Genomic DNA, 19,016 nt, shown 5'->3' on the forward strand with positions numbered 1-19,016 from the left:
GAGAGAGAGAGAGAGAGAGAGAGAGAGAGAGAGAGAGACAGAGAGAGAGAGAGAGAGAGAGAGAGAGAGAGGGAGAGAGAGCTCTCTGGGGTCTGTTTAAGGACACTAATCCTAATAGATCAAGGCTTCACCCTTATGATTTCATTTCCTTAGAGGCCCCATCTGCATATACAGCCAGCCACACTGGGGGTTACGACTTTAGCATATGAATTTTGGGAGGATACAAACATTCAGTCCTTAACATTCTGCATCTGGACCTCCAAATTTTTACCGTTTTCACATGCAAAATACATTCATTCCATCCTAAGTGTCCCAAAATTGTTGAGTCATTCCAGCATCAATTCTGAAGTCCACAGTCTCATCTAAGTATCATCAAAATCAGACATGGGTGAGACTTGAGGTCCAATTCATTCAAAACCAATTTCACTCTACCTGTGATTTTGTCAAGCTAGACAAGGTATGTGATACCAAGGTACAATGGTGGAGCAGGCATAGGATTGATATTCTCATTTTAACAGGGAGAAATTGGAAAGAAAAAAAGGGGTAATGGGTCTTAAGCATGTCCAAAATCTAGCAAGGCAATTTCCATTAGATCTTAAGTTTTCTGAATAATCCCTTTTGGTTTGATGCCCCTACCTTCCTGACCCACTGGGGTGATGGCCCCACCTCCCGCAGCCTTAGATTGGGTGGAAGCCCTGTAGCTCTATGTAGCTCCTGTTTTCAGATTATGCCATATGGAAAAGGTGAAGGGAATTTTCAGATATAAGTAAGGCTTCTCATCAACTTAAGTTAATAAAATATGAGAATATTAACTCTGGGCCTGACCTAATCAAATGAACTCCTTAAAAGAAGATCTAATGGTCAGAATCAGGAAGAAGTCAAGAGATACTCCACATGCCAGATATACTCTCCTGTTGGCCTTAATAAAGCCACATTTTGGAGAGAGTCAACATGGTAGCAAACAGTTGACACTGAGGACTCCAGTCCTACAACTGCAAGCAACTGAATTATGGCAACAAGTGAGGTTGGAAGAGGATGCCAAGCCTCAATGCAATCATAGCCCTAAATGACACCTTGATTTCATCCGAGAAAGAACCTGAGCAGAGGACCCAGTTCATCTATGGCCGGAATCCTGACCCTGTACACTGTTCTGACCTACCGAATGATAACTTGTGCTCCTTTAAGCCTCTAAAGTTGTGATAATTTGTTACACAGCAATAGAAAACTAATACATATGACTTCCCACATAAAAGAAATCAAATCTATTCTAAGATGGCACACATATTTCTCAAATCACAACAGTGTGTATACAAAAAACATTAAAGAAATTCATGCAAACAGACTTGACACACAGGAGATTTAATAAATTACGGTTTTGCTCTAAAGGTAGGTGGACTAAAAGTGTAGCTTTTCTATATGCCTAATACAAAAAGCTATGCCATATAGCTTTCCTATATGCCTAATACAATCTCCTAATTTACATATTACAATGAGTGTACATTCAAATACCAGAATTAGAAGGATTACTCTAGTGTACTAAAAAGTATGAGTATAGTGATGGTAGTGCACATGTTATCAGCACATTATAACCCTAGTGGACTCCCTAAAAACATTGCAGCAATGTCCAAAAAACCAAGTTTTAGTTTCTTGACAACTTGTTCTCTAATTTTTGTTATTACACTTCTCTAGAAATCATCTATTATATCATTATTTGTGGTGATTAATTCTTCCTTAATGTGATTTCAAAAAACAAAATAGATGAATGGCAAAATTCTTCTGAAATGGATCTGGTAGCTGTCTTTACTAAAATGACTTAAAGATTTGCACTTCCTAAATGAAGTGTAGAAATATCTTGTCATGCAATGTTCAAGTATTTCTTAAAGAAATGGGAAACAAATGTTCTTGTGGTACAGAGTGGAGGGAGCTGTGTGGCCAGAGACAGAATATTAGCATATCCAAAAAAATATATACAGTCTGTAAATTTACCAAGTCATAATACAACCTTCAAAAAAATAAAGCTTGACAAGATACTGTTGTTTGTGGAGACTATGAGGAGTGAGTCAAATGTCATCAAGAGAGCAAGGTATATATATATATATATATATATGTATATATATATATATACACACACATATACATATATATATACATATATATATACACATACATATATACATACATATATATATATACACATACATATATATATATATTTTTTTTTTTTAAGAATGAGAAAAACTACTGTGAAGATTGACTTTGAACTTCCTCTAGGACAGATCAGATGGATAATCTAAGATTAAGCTGTGTCTTGTTCCACTCTTAACCCTAATTCTGAGATGTGAGCTCAGGAGAATTACTTCTCTGAGTTCTAATAAGAGAACTTTTCTTCCCTAGTATCTAAGTGTTAGGATCATAAAGGTAGAGCCTTATGACCCAAAGTGTGGTGTGTGAACCAGCAATAGCTGGGAGGTTGGTATAAAGACAGACTCTCAGGCCTTCCCTCAAGCTTACTGAATCAAAATATGCATTTCCACACGATCCCCAGGTGCTCCATATGCACTGTAAAGTAGTAGCTCATAATCCTGGTTGTATACTAGAATCACCAAAAACTTAAATCATAAAACCAAAAAAACTAAAACCAAAACATAAGCAACAGCAAAAAACAAAAAACAAACTAATGTTCCAGGTCACTCCAGAAAAATTAATTAAACTACAATTTAAGTAGGCTGGGGGTGCGTTCCAGGCATCTAGATATTTAACTTTATTATTATTATTTTTTTAATTTTAGACAGAGAGAGCATGAGTGGAGGAGAGAGGCTGAGGGAGAGAGAGAAAGAATCTTAAGCAGGCTGCATGCTCAGTGTGGAACCCAACGTGGAGCTCGATCCCACGAGCCCTGATCGTGACCTGAGCCGAAATCAACAGTCGGCCGCTTAACCAATTGAGCCATCCAGGCACCCATTAAATGGCATGTGTGTGTATGATTGTACAACATTTTTTTTAAGTAGGCTTTATGCCCAGCCTGGGGCCCCACTCGGGGGCTCGAGCTCACAAATGTGAGATCAAGACCTGAGCCGAAGATCTACACTTAATCGACTGAGCCACCCAGGCGCCCCTTAGATATTTTTAAGTTCTGCCAGGTGATTCTGATGGGCAGAAGTGATATGAGTCCCTGTTCATGACCTGCTAGGTACAAAACTCAGCTACATTTAACTTTTAGAGAATGGATTCCTACACCTGAATCACAGTCCAAGATTAGAATCCCTTTACTATACAGACAGCCCAGACCAGACACCAACTGTCTGCCTGAGCTTCAAACACCAGTCACCATTTACCCTACTTTTCTTGTCTATTAGGACCTAAGTTATTTTGTATCCCTGAAATAACTGCAGTCCTGAAATAGAATCAGATTATTTCCAGACACTGCCTATACCATAGACTTTCTCTCACAATCCGTAAACAATGAAAAAGAACTCCAGTCTCTGGCCTTTCCCAGACCCTACGGATGCCCATCTTTTAGTAACTAGCATTTATTCCATGGACTGACCAATGATCATTTATTTTGTACTTTTCCTCTTCTGTGTTCTTCTTTTTTATACTGTTTTTCTTTTTTATGCTGTTATATTAAATTGCTGTGTTTTGGTTATTTATGAATCACATCATTATTAATTACTTTACATGCCTTAATCGCTTCATTAACTCTACAACAAGAGTCTATTCATTCCTAGTGCTGTTTTGGAATTCAAGGCCTAATCATGAAAACTGATGGTCCTTCCTTGATCATCAATAAAGTAACTACTGTACACTATTTTTAAAAAATAATTCTGTACATGAACCCCATTTTTCAGTCTTCTCATAGTGCTCATTCCTTACAGAAAAAGAAAAACATAAACTCCATAAACAAAATGCTTGTTTTTATTTCAAAACACTCTGGCCAAATGTGTCACGTGCATTATTTTATCATGGAATGCATTTTTTTTATACCCAGGGGTATCTACTACATATCACTAAAAGCCATTTAACCATTGATAGCTAAAATTGTACAGTATCTTCTTGCTAAATTTCCTAGACAGTTTAGCTCATCTAATTATACCATATTATCTAACACGACCCCCCTTCAAATGAATTTAGATCAAATGCATTTCTTCACAGAATGATCTTAGTTGGGCATTTCAACTCAATTCTATTCACATGGCTCAAGTGCCTTTCGTGTTTCTGCACTAAATGAATTTACATGTGCAAAGCATTCTCAGAGCTCTGCAAGTTCCATTAGTTGGAACAGAAATGAAGGAAATCTGGATCCAATGCATGGGTAAAGAAACTGAATGAACAATACTCTGAAAATAGCTACAGGGATGATGCAGGAAATATGCACAAGGTTAAGAAGTTTTTTTTGTTGTTGTTTTTTTTTTTTTTTTGGACTAAATAAGAATGACTGGAAAATTCAGATTGGTCTGGTGAGGTAATACACCTATACACATCTTGCCTAATAACAGATACTTTGAATACTTCAGAAGAGGCTGCCCTGAGATACTGGATGATTGCATTGTGATTCTGTATGAATGATCCATTTGTGAGGATCAAGGAAAACATCCTATCAAGTCAGATGTTAGGACTGATGTAGAAAGTTGGGGGGAAAAAAAGAACCTACAGAAGTAATGAGACAGTGTCTTTTACGTACAAGAAGCTACAATGACTGGCATTGATGAAGTAGAGTCAACAAGATGAATAAATCATCCTCCCAGCCTTTTTAGAGTCTCCTAAATTAGGGAGTAACACCCACAAATAAAATACCTAGTGACTTGAGATAACTTAACAAAACTTATTATATGCAGAGTAAACACAAATCATCTCTACCATAATAATAAGGTTTAGATAGGGATTGAATCTGAGTTTTTCCCTACAAAACTAAACCTCTGACTTATGATGTATTAGTAGAAGTCTGATAAATCTAAAGAATAATCATAATTTTAATGTTGGTATTTGTGAATCTATTAAATTTTAAAAGACAGGTTCTGGTTTATATTGCTGATATATCCACCACTTATTAGCTATGTCCATGAGCAAGTTTCTTAACTCTGCCTGAATTTCCTCACCTTTAAAAAGGTATGCCTGCATGGGGCACCTGGGTGGCTCAGTCGGTTAAGCGGCCGACTTTGGCTCAGTTCCTGCTTTGGGCTCTGTGCTGACAGCTCGGAGCTTGGAGCCTGCTTTGGATTCTGTGTCTCCCTCTCTCTCTTCCTCCCCTGCTTGTACTCTGTCTCTCTCTCTCTGTCTCAAAAATAAATAAAGACTAAAAAAATTTTTAAATATATATCTGTAAAATAGACACTTCTTGGGATTTCCTTACGGTTAAATGAAATAAAATATGGAAAGAGCTTAGAATTAGGCCTGGCATACAATAAGGACTAACAAAATTGATATTATTGTTACTATCAAGTAGAAATAATAAATTATGTATTAATATTATCATAATAATTCTATATTCCTTCCTATAGAACCCACATTCTTGGTGTTATTTTAAAAATTATTTTCCTCTTAACATTAAAAACTACTCACTAATGCTCCTGAATGACATTAAAATAGTGGTTTTCTCTAAGCAAATCATATCACAATGATATACTATTATTTATACAGAAATTGAATTTCAATAAAAATTTCGTAATTTTACATGATGAATAGTCTAGCACAGGACTGGTTATCATAATGCACAGATACCTTAGATGGAAACTTGAACGAATTAAGACATGGTCAGAAACGTAAGCATATAGAAATAAAACCAACATAAATAGGGAAATGCTTTCAAGAGTTTTAGAGTTTCTTATTTCAAAGCTTGGGCTCAACACAATACAGAAGCCAGACTGGTGATGGTATTTTTGGCATAATAGAAAGAAAAAAGTAAAAATTCCCATAATTTATCCATGCAGATCCTGCCCTTTCTGACACCTTAAAAGCCTCTGACAATTTTTCCTTGTGTACATTCTTGAGTAATGTTACAGTAGTACAATTTGAATCTTTAGATTTGAAGACCAATATTTTATTCTAGTTTTCTTTGTGTCAAGTTCAGTATAGTAGATAAGCTAACATTATAAACCACATTATCAAAAGGTGAAAATAGTAATAAGGCTGTTTTGCAAAATGCATGAGCCACAAAAATGCCAGAGATGAAGTGTATGGACAACTCATAAAGTAAGAGAATCTTATTAACATAAGCTGAAGACTGTCTTGAAGAGAATATGAAAAGTGAAGGAACATATCCCCTAGTCAAGAAAATGGTTACATTTCAATACAGTAATAAGTATGTTTATCAATGCTGATGAGAGTTGAGTGACATAATGATTGTATAAAAACTGAAAGGATGAAACCTCCTCTTTGGGGCTTGACTTAAACATTATCTCCTGTGTCTTAAACTGTGGTGTTAAGAAACCACAGGCCATACCTCTCTCTTCCCCATAACTTGGCCCTGTCATGCAACCAAATTAGAGCTGTTTTCCTCATGTCACTGGGAAATGCCTTTATTATCTTTATACCCTTATGAAAGAAGAGTAGAAAGAAAAAAAGAGTTTAAAATATTCAGGTAACACACAGCCTTTCCTAGGTGACCTCTTCAAAGCTCAGTATCTCATAATAATCAAAAGTCTATTGTTCATTCCTGTTACATTTTTGCTGTGTGTCTCAGATATATTTCTTCTTTACTTCTCATGTCTTTATCATAGGATCCAGGCAGAAGGAGTCGCTAGATTCTGGGACATACTACTCCCATGGAAGAGGGAAAGGAGAATGGCCGACCCACTTCATGGCTCATAAATTTCTGTTCAAATATAGTGTGGATATTTCAGCCTTTATACCACTGGCAAAATTAAATCAAATGGCTGTGCCTCACATCAGTGGGTCACAGAAGTAAATGCCTCCCAGAAAGATTAATCTTCATTCACCTGGCAACAGGAAGGTATGCACTATCCTCTTACAGAAGGGAGGTGAATAAATGGTAACAATAAATATAATTTGTTATATCTCATCCTCTTAGTAACATATTCCCTTGCCTTCTGTCTGCACATAAACAAACTCCTTCCCAAAGAAGGCATCTCAAAAAGTCCCAACCCATCATGACATTAGACTCAATTCTAGGGTCTGATGTTTATTTCTATATCATGAGTATGGCTACTGTTGATACAAAGATACATGAACTACAAAAATAAGTTATCTGCACCCTACAATGCCCAACATTCAGTAGTGACACAGGGATGTGTTAATCACAATAAATACTGTGTTAGAAAATAAGAAGAATGGGAGGCACAAAATAATTGGTCCATAGCAAAGCTGACTTACTCCTGGAAGATATTTAGGGTACCCATCTACTTTGGGGATAAAGAATCTTCCAGAATTCGTCTTCAATTCTGTTTCATGATCATATCACCAAGTTCTTTGGTTATGCTCCATCTCAAATCGATCCTTCTTCATTTTCCTTGGGCACATCTAACGAAAGTATTAAATTGTATACCCTCCTTGGGGGCTTAATTAGTGTTAAGAGATGCATCTTGTCCATAGATGAGAGCTCAATGTCATTTTAACTGTCGCATTGTGTTTTCGTCTAATTTTTTGTTATGCTATATTATGGTTTGTTGGTCCGGTCTAGGAGTTATCTTGGCTGTACAAACCTCTCAAATCTCTTGTCTGATTTTAATCTGATCATATTAAACATGATTTTAATAAGCTTCATGTTCCAGTAAGAATGTCTATAACTCTTTTTGAAATACACTTTTCTCTCCCTAGACATGTCAATGCCTAAAGATTATCAGGTTTCAGCAGAAACACTATACCATTTGTTTGTTTCTTTGTTTTTCCTGTAAGCCATTTTGTCCTTCCCCAATTTTTTTTTCTGAGAATCAATTTAATCTTGTTATGGAATTTAGCTAAGGCAACTCAGTAGCCTCCATGATTCCATCTTTGCGTTAGGCCAAACTTCAAGAAGTCTTTGTTATGCAAAGCATTTGCCAGTTTTCAGTGGTTGAAGAAAATGGTTGTATCTTTCAATCCTCTGATTTCAGAAATTTCTAGATCCATGTTTTTCTTCCGTGATTTTTAACCTTTTTTCTAAGTTCATGCTTTTCTTAATACTTCTTTAATGCCGTCAAACGCAACCAAGTCACATCAGTCACTTTTTGTTTTTCAACTTCATTTAAAATGGCAAGTTTGTTAAGTATAGTAGCAGCCTTTCAAGTTACCGCAAGAGACAGATATACCAAATATATCACCATTCAATAAAGTTTCTCCATGTTTCCTGTCTCTCCTGAGAGTTCCCACACCTCCCAATCCATAGTCCTGAAGCCAATGTCATATATTTTGGGACTTTTGCTATGACTGCATCCTGTTTATAGGTACCAATTTCTTATCAGTTATATTTTCTGACATGTTGTGGTAACAACAACAAAAGACTGGATATGGTTGCCTGCATTGCATTTAAGTTAGAGATCATCTCTGCTTCACTTGTCTTTTCAGCTAGGATGGGAGGAGTAATCCGAAGGAGTCAGCATCTAGGAGCTGCCATTTTCATGGCAGGAGGAGAACATGATGCATCTAATAGTTCTTAAACCTTCTTCTCAGACATTATGGCTGTCAATTCTGATCACACTGAATTGGCTCAAGTGTCACATGACCAAGTTCCCAAAATGGGCTAGAGTCCTATGTGTCTGTCCAGAGATAGATAAGCAAATAATTTCAAATACGAATGCAATCTATATTAACTCATGGTTTCAAAATTACTGAGGAACAGTATTAATACTGCATCCAAAGTTTCTAGGCAGATTCAAGATACAACATGTGACTAGTTATGGAAACAAAGACTGTAATTGTCCTAGGAAGTTCACATTTAGTTACAAATATATATTTGTGTGTGTGTGTGTATGTGTTTATCTATTAATCTTAGTATGTTATGTTTATGAGAAAAGAATTAAAAAATAAGAAATCAAACAAAAAACATAGGTGCTAGATGATACTCTTGAAAGACGGTATTCAAAAAATGATTATATTACTTGTAATAGATTAGGTTTTACTGTTACCTCCTGCTAAGACAGTGATATTGCAGACAAACTGTGACTCTCAAATTAAGAAAAACACAGAAGCATTCAGAATTAACAAAGTTCAAAACTCAAAACACCTCACCTTTGGTGACAAAGTACATCTGAATCTTGTATTTGTGGAATTTATAAATTGATTCATAGGAGACCAAGAAATGATCAGGCATCTTGTTATAGATAATCTTACAAAACTGCAAATGTTTGAGAAGTAAAAAAAAAAAAAATGCATACATTGTGTCACTCAAACAGATGTGCCATAGAAACAGAGCAGTCAGATGTGGATTAAATGAATCTTGTCCCAAGTAAAGGAACTACAGATTTCTCTCATTCCTGCACCAGCTGCCTCAGACATTAACAATGTTAGCAGCTAATGGAAAAGGTGACTTAGAAGCTTGATTCTGGGGAAACACCTGTGGGGCTTATTCTACCCTTGATAACCATTACTAAATACAGTCTTCCCATATTAAACATAAACTGAATGTAGAATCCAACAAAAGAGCACACTCAATTATATCAAATTAGCATCTGAGTGTATGTAATCACAGAGTTTAGACCAGAGTTATTAAGCTGTCCTTTGTAGCACAGTGACAACGGTTGAAAATGATCCCATAGTATAATATAAGGGGTTTTGTGAATGCACAGTGGCATCCTTTATGTTTGGATGCTGACACTGGAGTTTTACAGAATATTTCCACACATGCAGGGCTGAGAAGAAAGAGCAGGCTTCGTCTTTTCCAAAGTACTTTCTAATCATTTTAAATTTTGCCATCTGACAAGAAAAGTACTTTTATGGCAATTCTAGATTTAGAATAAAAGTTTGAGTATGATGAACAGAAATAAAGTTCACACTACCTGGATCTTCAAAGCCAGTCACAACAACCACACTCTAAATCCCCAAGTTAAAATATTTGTAGCCTCCAGCAATTCTCCCCAAATGCCAAAACAAAAATAATATTTCCAGACAAAGGTTGTACATAGAGAAAGTATGGGACCAAGAAGTTTGCCTTGCTGCTACAACCAATATCTTTAAATGAACAGTGCAACGCTTATGTGATGTGATGCTCCTCAGATGTCCTCTCATCATTTTCACCTGAGCAAGAGCCAACTCTAAACCCACTCCTAGATAGAAGAAATACATGGAGGTTCCTCCTTTTGCACTTTTGAGGAGACAAAGGACAACTATGCTACAGACTGGGAAACCTACCTGACCTCTTGATACTGATTCACACTACATTGCTCTCTTCTCTATAGTTTAGCCTTTATAATACTGTAAATCCTCTGAGACTAAAAGCCATTCATCAGACATTGCTGTAAAGTGGGAAAGACTATTAATCAGACCAAGGTAGCTTTGAATCCTAGCTCTGCCATTTATTAGCTATGGCTTTTCTAGTTTCCTCATCCATAAAACAGATACAATCATTGGTCTAGATGGCTTTTTCTCTCCCATCTTCCCTCCATCTTTCTTCATCCTGTCCTCTGAGGCTGATCTTACTGACTTTAATGAGCATATTTCCCCTCTCGCTTCTGGTTGTTACAACGTTGGGTTTTGGAGATTAGGTAGCAGAGGGAAGTTCAGCGGGAGTCTTGGCAGGGTCACAAGGGCTGGTGTATTTAGCCCCTGTCAGCTGTCCACCTCCAAGACAGCCCTTTGTCTGTCTTCAAGTTTGGCAAACAATCGTGCCTTTTGCTCCTTAAAGCCGAGGTGGGGTAGGGCTACCCATGGCCCTTACTAAATTCATGTTACCCACTATCCAATGTGGATTACCTAAATTCTGCCCTATCCTTAAAATTAACCTCTTTATTAGTTAATTAAATAATCTTAATTTGAATGCTCCATCCCTTTCCTGTGAAAATGCTAATTGATAGAGCATTACATTCCTCTTTAGAATTTTTTTAGATGCTAAGTATTTATGGATATGTTTTTATCCTCAAAACCTGGGACAGCTGTTGATATATCCTATACATTTAATACATTTTAATGAATCCATTATTCAATTGAACCAGAGTTGGATAATACCATTTGCTTTCAGAAATACTAGCATAGGATATATGCTAATGATATATTCAAAAAATATAGCTTTTTCTCCTGAAAATAATCATCTTCAGGTAGCCAATGTATGAATTCCACATCAAGAGAATCAGTATGGATTCTTACATGAGCCATAAAATTCAGGGCCTTCTGCCCATTCTATTTAATAAATTAGTCCACAATTGCTTGTGCAAATTTTATTATAGTGTTGTCCCTTTATTCACAGATGTTAACAAAATTCACTGAAAAGAGCCAACATCAGGATTGACAATTCAAATCCATATTGATTTGAACTTGTGATTGAGTTCATGTCAACTTGTGATTGAGTCTCATGAACTTCAAGGTCTGTGATATTTTAGCCTACTTTTAACTCAAGAGCCAGAGAACACTGTTATTGCCATATGTAATCTCAGTTTGGAAATCTCAATTTTGAAAAACCTGTTACCATTAAGTAATTACAAATTTGTTCCAATTCTGTTATTTTCCTGAATTCTCATTCATTAGGAGTCATTAGGAGGATTTCTTGCTTATCTTTTTTTTTTTTTTATAGTAGGCTTCACGCCCAACAGGGAGCCCAGTGCGGAGCTTAAAACTCAGGACCGCAAGATCAAGATCTGAGCTGAGATCAAGAGTCAGATGCCCAACTCACAGAGCCATCCACGTATCCCAATTACTTGCTTATCTTAAATTCTTTAAAAGATTATTTTGAAAGAGACAGAGCATGCACATGCACACACACACACACACACACACACACACACGCACAAGTAGAGGAGGGGCAGAGAGAAGGAGAGACAGAATCCCAAGCAGACCCCACACCATAAGCACAGAGACCAATTTGGGGCTCCACCTCAGCAATTGTGAGATCATGACCTAATCTGAGATCAAAAGTTGGAGCCTCAACTGACTGTGCCACCCAGGCACCCCATTTATCTTAATATCCTGTAGAAGATGCTACGGTTGGTTACTTTTGAGAAAACTGAGAGTAAACAAGTGTAACTTCAGTTTTTTGTAACAATTCATGTACCATAAAAAGATTTGTGTTACAAACAATCCAACGTTTCATGAGTTACATCTAATTTTTCTTTTGTCACAATTTTCTGTAACCACAAATACATTATAGGAATTAAAAAGTCAATATTGCATTATCTACTTTATGTTACTGTACAAAGTAAAAATATGAGTATCCTAAAAAAATCTATAAGTAAAAGTGAGATACTGAAAGCCCAAAGGAATTACAGAATAACAGCTTAAATTGTTTGAAAAAGAGAATTAATATCCTTAACAAATCATGACTTGGATCACTTTCGCAAAAATCTCAGATAAATTCTGAGGTCCAAATCTTTAAGAATCATGGATGAACTGACAAAGTCATTGTGATATTTGACTTGAGTTGACAAAAGTAAAATTTATGTGACAATAGAGAGACCAGTATTTAATACATAAATTCAGCCTTTCGTTAATGGGGTATCCCACCCTGCCTATTGATATGTTCCCTTTTGCTTCAAAATATGTTCACAGCTTGAAGGTTGGAAAAATTCTTGGCAACAGAAGACTTTTTATTGTGCAAAAGTAATGTCTCATTCTGGCAAAACCTAGTCTTTTAAAATTTAAGATATTAGTCTAATCCATATTACATCCAATGGTCATCTTTACCCATCAATGTTCATATACAGCATACAGGGGGAGGGCCTCAGGTCCTTTCCAAGAAGATTCTTGGTTTTGCATTAGAAAAAATTCAAGAGCAAGCCATTTAGAGAAAGGGACAAGATTGTTAAGTATAGAATTAAGAAAGGAGCTATTTCACAGACAAAGTAGCAATCTCTCCTCCCAGATGGAAAAGAGCACCTCCCACCATCACCCTTTGCCTCCAATGAAGAGTTTTCAAAGTTTTGTTTTTGTTTTTGTTTTAATTAGCTAACCAGATAGGGAAGGACTTACTCTTTAACTTTGGGTTTATTATTCACATTGGGCAGTTAGTTTTTCCATTCTTAGGGTCTTGGAATTAACCACAGGGAGCAATTTGAAGAATGTCCAGCCTTTGTGCCTTTTATTGCCAGACGGAGTGGGCTCCTGTGGTTTTCCATGTGTCTGATCTTGTGATTCTTTATGATCTGCTGACTTTTAGGTTAAGGGTGAGCCTAAAACCGAAATGGCTTTACCTTGGTCAACTTCTTTCCAGAGTCTCCCTTTCTTCCTGAGTCAATATTAGTCAATTCTAACTAACTATATTTCTTGAAGCTTGAATTGAATCTCTGATATAAAATATCACCAATGGATAGTATAGGGTCCACTAATCAATTTTACTCAATTCCTTTCAATATAGTCTTTACAATTAAAAGATACAAATACTTATTGAAAGCTGGATAGTGTGTTGAGAACACCCAGCTAAAGAGGAAACAAGCTCTGTTTTATAGGAGTGGATGACCTAATACAAAAAAAATTGCATTTAAATTAATATCTATGATACAGGGTATATGCTAATAAAAAATTCATTGTCACAGCAAATAATACTTAATGTTTGGGTTGAGAGAACAGTATGTGTGGGGTATGGCAGAGTTAGAGAATCAATAGTTTTTTAAAAAGTGAGGTGCTTTACTGTGAAGGAGAACATAATAACTGAAGGCCCAGAAGCTGAAAAGTGCATAGTATTAGAGAAAGAAAGAAAGCTTTTGTTATTTATAGCGTATATATATCAGGGAAATGGCAAGAAGGTGGAACATTTTATAAGAGCTTTGAAAGGTGAGACAAAGAATTCTTATTTTCTCTGGAGGCAACAGGAAGTCATCGAAGGTTTTTTGGGCAAGGAAGAAACAGAGAATGCATGTTTTACAGAAAATATATGTAATGACTAAAAACAAAATTTATTGGAAGAAGGACAATGTATTAGGAAAAGTAAACCCCTATAATACATAAATAGTGTAGCAGCTCAAACATAACAGAGTTTTCTTTCTCTTTAATGTAACAGTGAAGGGCAGGTATTCCTGATACGGCTTAGGAACAGAGGGAGACTCAGGCTACAGTAGCTCTTCCAACTTCAACATGTGATTTTCATTTTTTTTTATTTTTAATGTTTATTTATTTTTGAGAGACAGTGGGGGAGGTGCATGGAGAGAGAGGAAGACAATGAATCTGAAGCAGGCTCCAAGTTCTGAGCTGTCAGCACAGAGCCTGACGCTGGAGCTCGAACCCATGAATCGTGAGATCATGACCTGAGCCGAAGTTGGATGCTTAACCACCTGAGCCACCCAAGTGCCCCTCAATATGTGATTTTCAATGACAGAATAATCATCACTTTCCATCTCCAGAGAAGGCATGGGGAGCAAGAAGGAGTACACAAAGAACTTTTGTTTATGGAAACAGACTTGGAAGTGGCAGACATCACACTCAACAATATTCCACTGAAAAGACCTTCGTCACATGGTAAGATTTAACTGAAGAGAAAGCCTGGAAATTGACTGTCTGGCTGGGCAGTTACATCTTAGGTGCAAATTCAATTACCATGATAGAAAAAGAGTATAGATTTTCCTGGGCAACTAGCGGGCTGAACCACAGATACTAACAACTCCACTCTTTATGTCAAAGGTTCCCGCTGGAGAATAAAGTGAGCCTGAAAAGCCTCCCTGCCTCCTTGGTTTCTTCTGTTGATTTTGCCTTTTCAATTGTTTTGTTAATGAAATTATTAGCACTGCTTTCTAACTTCTCCAATTCTACTGTGTCTTTTACCTTCCAACCAATAACATGTTTAGCATAAAATTATATTCCAGGGGCACCTGGGTGCCTCAGTCAGTTAAGCATTGAACTTCAGCTCAGGTCATGACCTCACAGCTTGAGTTTGAGCCCCACATCGGGCTTTGTGCTGACACCTCAGAGCCTGGGGCCTGCTTCAGATTCTGTGTGTGGGTGTGTGTGTCTCTGTCCACCCCTACCCGATTTGTGCTGTCCTTCTCTCTCTCTCTCAAAAATAAGCATTGAATATATATTTGAAATATATACTAAACATTATATATATAGTTATATATAACTATATACATATAGATATATATAGTTATATATAACTATATACATATAGATATATATAGTTATATATAACTATATACATATAGATACATATAGTTATATATAACTATATACATATAGATATATATAGTTATATATATATATATAACTATGTATATAGTTATATATATAACTATATGTATATAGTTATATATATAACTATATCTATCTATGTATATAGTTATATATAACTATATCTATATGTATACACATATACATATGTATGTATAGTTATATATAACTATATACATATAGATATAGTTATATATAACTATATACATAGATAGATATAGTTATATATATAACTATATACATATAGTTATATATATAACTATATACATATAGTTATATATATAACTATATACATACATACATAACTATATATATATACATATAGTTATATATATAGTTATATATATATAGTTATATATATAGTTATATATATAATATCTAATTATAGGAATCTAATTAAAGGAATATGGATTTTTTGCAGTTAGATACTCTAATTTCAAAGTTTACCAATGTGGCAAATTATATTATTGTATTTACAAATAAACAAATTTCATTATCATCCCCAAATTATCCTCTATTCTCCATACGAGGGTTGTGAGTTGCAACCTATTTTCCAGCCATTTACAGGACCTTCGTATGGAATGCTACATGGATATAGCATAGATACTGGGTATGCCATGTGACTTTCTCTGGCTAGTGAAATGTAAGATTTGACAGAATGATTTAAGGGACATATTGTTTCATAGTGATTTTTTAATTTGGAACCCAGAATGAATTTAAGTCAGAGCCACATAAAATGTGTAATTGTAGACATGTCATATGATGAAAAAAAGTGTCTGTGTAAATCTGATGGCAATTTGTTACTACCACATAACCTAACAAAAGCTAACTAACACATTAGAACAGTTCTCACTCTACAGCATGGATATCTGGATATTTATTTTCTACAATGTGAATTTCTCCAAACTTAAGATCTCACTCTTTGCTGAACAGAATGAACATTTCATTGAAATAGTATAATATGATATGTATTTAACAGAAAGAATATAGCCAATTACTGGACAACATAAAAGATTTCTCAAAGGAAAGGAATCCCATCTACTTATTTTTTAAAGTTTATTCATTTATTTTGAGAGAGAGGGAAAGGCAGGGAGAAGCAAAGGGGGGGGGAGAGAGAGAGAGAGAGAGAGAGAGGGAGAGAATGAATCTCAAGCAGGCTCCACACTGTCAGCTCAGAACCCCACACAGGTCTTGAACTCACAGATTATAACCTGAGCCGAAACCAAGAATCAGATGCTTAACCAACTGAGCCACCCAGGCTCCCCAGATCTACTTATTTTTGAAGCACTGAATGCATTCATTATTTCGGTTTATTTTCAAATTCTACTTGCCTTAAACATGGGCAATAATCTGAACTGACTCCATGCTTGCCACTTACAGCCTGCCAGTACTCTTCATGTGCTGGCTTAATTATGATTTATTTTTCCAATGACTTAGCATTGAAGCACCATAGTTATCTTGATTCACTGACTTTCTTCCTCTCTCATGATTTCTATCTCACTCTATGTGTAATACAGACTCTACCAGGTCCTTTTCCTGTGAAACATTGAACAACTCAGTTTCACTCTGTTTCTTTCCACTGTAATCTCATTCCTACATCTATATTCCGTGTAGCTGAAAAGAGTTTGAACACAATGAGAATGGTTATTTTCTCAACCCTTGTAGTTTCTTCATCTTGTCTCTCATGAATTTCCTAGCACTGGGTCTCCTTTTGTTTTCCTTGCAGCAAATTAACAAACACAATAATAATGATTTACTTATGATTCTGCAATGGATGACAGACTGTCAGTCAACTTACTACTATGGATGGCTACTGCTTTTGAAAGAGGATAGATGTCACCATCTATCTGAAAGAATTTTGAATATCACAAAAAATTTAAAATAATTAGTGATAACAGAATAATATATACAATATTTATGAATGAGAAGACATTATTAAATAAATCAGTAGCAGACTTATTGAGATGGGTTCTATTACACAAGCTTAGTATCTTATTGGAAGTCTTTTTCATTTAATTAATACAATTTTAAATAATCTTAAAGGTTCATTCTATCAAATTCTATATGTTTTCTACTTGGCCATCATTGCTGATATACAGCTCATTAATGTTATGGGCCAAAAGTAATAACACTCATACATTTAGAAGTATATTTCTATATTAGTTGGTATGAAACAAAATTATAAGAATCTATATAGATATAGATATATATAGATATATACATATTCTTAGAATTCTGGAATAGTGCAGGTGAGAATGTTAAAAGTGGCCATGTCTGTGTTGTAGAAAATAGTTACTTTTTATGCTTATTTATATTTTCTTATATTTTCTACAATTTTTACTCATATACAATAATGTGTATTTCTGATTTTGTACTAATACAAATTTGGTTTGCTTCTCTTTATAACGTATTTGAGGAATACTTGCTATCCTAAAATTATTTTATATAAATTTTGTGTTTTGTAACTCACCATCTATTCCATAAATGTTAAAACAGAGTATGAGAAGAAAATTGAAAGATTAATCTAGAGACAAAATTTTTCCTCTTAACTTGGTAAAATTGAGTTCTACCTAAATAATTATGCAAAGATACAGGTTTAACTCATAACTCTAAAGCAGACCTTTGAAAGAAGTCTTAGTTGGTAAAAATAATACTTTGCCCATTATCTACACATTCAGTTCCAGAGCAACATATTCACCACCAAATAAACTATCTTTTTTACATAAACTATTCTTTCTTGTTAATGTCCACTGATAACTATTAGCTCTTGTCCCCCTCTCAGCTGTAACCATTCACTAATTTTATCATAGAGCTACTAATAAAACTTCATCTTTTAGTCAGAAATGTTTCCACTATTCCAAGAAGCCTATTTTTTTTTTACTAATTCAATAATTATGTTAGCAACATTTTTTTACCACCAATGTCATCTAAGTAACATTCTGTATTAAAAACAAGCTTTAGTTTCCATCTATGATTCTACTCTGAACAAGTAGAAATATTCTAGATGGGTCAGTGTCCATTCTGTGTGTATCATGTTATCTCCTGAAATGTGCTAATTTAAAAGAATAAGAACAATCTATCTGTAGGCAGTACTGATACTCACTGGATAATAGTGAGCAAAGTTTTATTTACTCTTTGAAATGATACACATTTCCTTGAGACACACACACACACACACACACACACACACACACCATCAAAAGAACATGTCTTCCCCCAGAAAATCTTATCTGATAATAAACTTTCCTAATATTTTCCTGCTAAAGATTAATAAACTTCTCTTGAAACTTATATCTAATTTATGTGACTTTAAGGGTCATGCTTTAATAACAATGATGAAACACGATTATTACTTCCTAATGCTGAAATTACAGTTTTTACATTGTAAATTTTTCCTGCTATGCGCCCTGTGGCACTAACATCTTTATCACTCCATGTGTTTCTAGTTTTAAAACCTTTACCCCTGCTGTTTGAAAAATATTTCTCATTTTCGTCCCCTATGGAGTACAGAAATCCCTAAAGGCAAAGCCATTAGTGATTTCTCTGCCTTTCCCCAAACACGTATTATGATCACCAGTGCTGCTCCCACTGCCTCATTGGCTTTTGGTAAAGTATGCAAATGAGATGTTCAAAATACACACTTTTTGCAACTGTGCAAGTTCATACTGATTTATAAAATGGGCAGGCTATTAAAGTGACTGAAAATGTCAGCAAGATTTATGCATGGGTGACAAATTGTATTGGAAATGTTCATTTTTAACATACTGCCCTAGGTTTTT

Source organism: Prionailurus bengalensis, chromosome C1, assembly GCF_016509475.1.
Source record: "Prionailurus bengalensis isolate Pbe53 chromosome C1, Fcat_Pben_1.1_paternal_pri, whole genome shotgun sequence".
Lineage (NCBI taxonomy): Eukaryota > Metazoa > Chordata > Mammalia > Carnivora > Felidae > Prionailurus > Prionailurus bengalensis.